At 50.7% G+C, this 3,396-nt stretch overlaps 1 protein-coding gene across 1 annotated transcript in view; it reads left to right on the top strand.

The window, feature by feature from the left end:
* HLCS (holocarboxylase synthetase (biotin-(proprionyl-CoA-carboxylase (ATP-hydrolysing)) ligase)) overlaps nucleotides 1–3,396 on the top strand; it is a 245,775-nt gene that overhangs the window by 912 nt on the left and 241,467 nt on the right. The window lies entirely within an intron of this gene.

Raw genomic sequence — 3,396 nt, 5'->3', positions numbered from 1 at the left:
CTCCTGACCTTGTGATCCGCCCGTCTCGGCCTCCCAAAGTGCTGGGATTACAGGCTTGAGCCACCGCGCCCGGCCTCTTTTTATGTTTTTAATGCGGCTGCTAGAAAATTTTATTGTTCTTATTATTTTTCAGACAGGGTCTTACTGTGTCACCTAGTCTGGAGTACAGTGGCCATCATAGCTCACTGTAGCCTCAAACTCAGAGCTCAAGGGATCCTGCCTCCGTGGCCTCCCAAAATACTTGGATTAAAGATGTTAGCCTCCATGCCTGGTCACTGCTAGGAAAGTTAAAACCGCGTGTGTGGCTTATATTTGTGGCTCATGTTATATTTTTATTCAGCAGCACCCTCTCTTAGGTCATCTCGTCCATTCCTACAACATCTTGTTTCCTAAATCAACCCGAGTGGCTGGGGTATCTCACCACCTACATCCTAAACGTCTTTCCCTGAGTATTCTGAAAATACTTCAACCTCAGCCACATGTCCAAAATGAGTTGTGTTTGTATTCTTCTGCTTAAAAAAGAGAAAATCTCAAATTAACACACCAGGCTGCTTTTCCTCGCACCTCCTCCTTGCTTCTGTGAAGTTACTAGTTCTAACAGCACTCCCTAAATTGTCAGCTCCGCTCCTTCATCTCCACTGCTCCTCTTTCCATGCTCATGTGCATTATCTTTTGTGTGAGCTGTGAAAATAGCCTGTCCCATGTCCCTTCCTTGGGCATTCCTCTTGATGGCCAGAGTTAGTCATTCTGGACCCACATCCAGTTGGGACACTGTTGCATAAGCTTTTGGTGGATGTCATCCCTCCAGGTGCAGTCCATGTCCTGAGGCTTATGGAGGTCTGACTCCAACCCACCCTTGCAGCTTCCTTCCCCTCACTTGTGGGTCCTCACCCGCCATTGTTCCCTGCCATGTAGATAATCCAGTGGGGATTTTGCTGATGCTAGCCATGTTTACTGGATTCCCATTTCATGAAGATTATCTGTAAGATGCTGTATTGAGATGAGAGAAGAGGACAAAGCGGGAAGTAAACAAGAAATAATTGACTGGAATTCAGGGTGAACCAAAATAAGTAGAGGCAGGTGCAGATAGTATAGGATAGCGAGAGACTTTCTGGTGGGGGCCCTGGAGCGGGCAGAGCATCAGGCAGACGGGCCTGGAGCAGTGCAGTGTGTTAAGACAGTACGCTCTCTCCCGAAGGTTTGTAATGTTTCGTTTAGCCCTGTAGACATTTATGGTAATAATAAGCCATTTATTGAGCCCTTGCTAGGTATTTTATAAACATTACCCCTAACGTCACGGGATCCTTGGGGTGTCGCTTCACCAAGACAGAAACTTCTGTGGCTAGCGGCGCCTTCTGTCTGAGTATTGCTTGTGCCCACTGGGCTTATTCCACCCACTTGGCCTGGTAGGCTGCACTCAGCTCATTCTACCAGCTCAGATCCCATACCTACCAGGGGCAAGCCAGGTGCAGAGTGGCAAGGGGTGTGTAGGTGAGCAAGTGCAGGGTCTGGGGGTGGGTGGCTCCATGCAAGACTGGGGCTGGACCAGCTGTACTGAATGAGGCTTTCACTGAGGGCACCCGCGTCTGGACAAGGGGAACATGGTGGCATCTGGAAGCATGGAGATGCTGGGAACCGCAGAGCCCCAAAGAGGGTGTTTACAGCCTTGGCTTGGGGAGCCCCTAGATCTTGACTTCTTGAAGGGCCACAGTTCTTCTCTCCTTCTTGTGCCTGCAATGTAGTCAGCACGGGGACATGTTTCAGCCCCGGTTTGTCTTACAGCTTTTAGTACCGCCATTCGATGGGTCCTGAGTTATTGTCCTGCATCCAGGAAGAATGAGGTACGCGGAGCGTGAGCAACTGGAGGGTGAGCAAGGCAGAGAGGAGCTTCATTGAGTGGCAGAACAGCTCTCAGGAGACCTGAAATGGGTAGCTCCTTTCTGCAGCTGGTAGTCCCAGTGTCTGTGTGAATCTGGTTGGGTCTGAGGTTTTCATGGGCTCAGAAGGGAGGAAGTGCATGCTGATTGGTCCATGGGCAGCCATGGGCGGGCCAGAAAAAGCACCATCAGTTCTCACTCTGGCCCACAGGCTTCGCCCGGAACTGACAGCCAGGTCCCCAAGGTTTTGGGCTGGTCTTGGCTTGAAAGTGGGGCATCACCAGGGACCCGACCCTTTCTACCTATCAGCCTGTCTGCCTTCTGCTGTCAGTCATGTCGTCCAAGGCGCCCTGGCTGTTTGTGCTGAGGGGTGCCTGCAGGCCTGCAGCCAGCCGTCCTCAGCTCCTCCTCGGCCTCCCTCCCATCCTCGTAGTCAAAAGGATTAGTCCAGAGTGGCTCCCAAAGTCTAGAGGGGGCTGAGGTGGGAGGGGGCTGGTGTGTCAGCGCCATCCTGAGCGGCACTCACCTGGCCGGGTTGGGACAGCGCCCAGGCTCAGCGTCAATTTTGCTCCAGAATCAGAGCGGGCACAGGGAGCAGGGAGAGGCCAGGAAGCGGAATCAAGCACTTATAAGCCTGTGGGGAAGAGGGGCTTCTGGGGCCCCTGAGAGCACAGGGATGCCCAGGTCCACAGCAGTGGCTGGGAGGCTGCAGCTATGCCTAGGAGCACTGGGCTCCCGCCCCGCCAACTCAGAACCGGGAAGGGCTCCTGCCTGCTCCCAGCTTCCCTTGGTTCCACAGAGCGCGTATCCCTGGCCACGCCTGCCCTGCTTCAGACTGGCTGCTGCTGCCATCACTAATACTTACGGCTTTACAGAGTTTTATTATTATTATTGCCATTTTGAATATAAGAAAACTTAGGTTATAAGATTAAATGACATTCCTAAAGTGATAGGAATATCATTGCTAAGTGATAGACAAGGTTTTCTTTCTTTATTTTTTTTTTTTTGGAGATGGAGTCTCGCTGTGTTGCCCAGGCTGGAGTGCAGTGGTGCGATCTCAGCTCACTGCAACCTCTACCTCCCGGGTTCAAGCAATTCTCCTGCCTCACCCTCCCAAGTAGCTGGGACTATAGGCGCATGCTGCCACACCCGGCTAATTGTTTGTGTTTTAGCAGAGACCGGGTTTCACCGTGTTGCTCAGGCTGGTCTCAAACTCCTGAGCTCAGGCAATCTGCCTTCCTCGGCTTCCCAAAGTACTAGGATTACTGGCCTAGACAAGGTTTTAACCAGCTGCTAAGTGACAGATAAGATTTTAACCAATGTTTCTGCCCTTTCTAGTAACTAGAGAAACGAATTAATGGTTTTAAAGAGATCTAGATCATTGAGATTCCAAAATAAATAAAGTTTTTATTAACCTGGGTCCAATCAAACAGTACTTGTGTCTCATGTTTGGTAGGAGACCAGCTGTTGATGTGACGGTTTTGGTGAACTTGGGGCTAATTTTCTTTTTTTTTTTTTT

This window comes from Mandrillus leucophaeus, unplaced genomic scaffold (genome assembly GCF_000951045.1).
Source record: "Mandrillus leucophaeus isolate KB7577 unplaced genomic scaffold, Mleu.le_1.0 Scaffold315, whole genome shotgun sequence".
Lineage (NCBI taxonomy): Eukaryota > Metazoa > Chordata > Mammalia > Primates > Cercopithecidae > Mandrillus > Mandrillus leucophaeus.
This window is presented reverse-complemented; position numbering and strand designations above follow the sequence as displayed.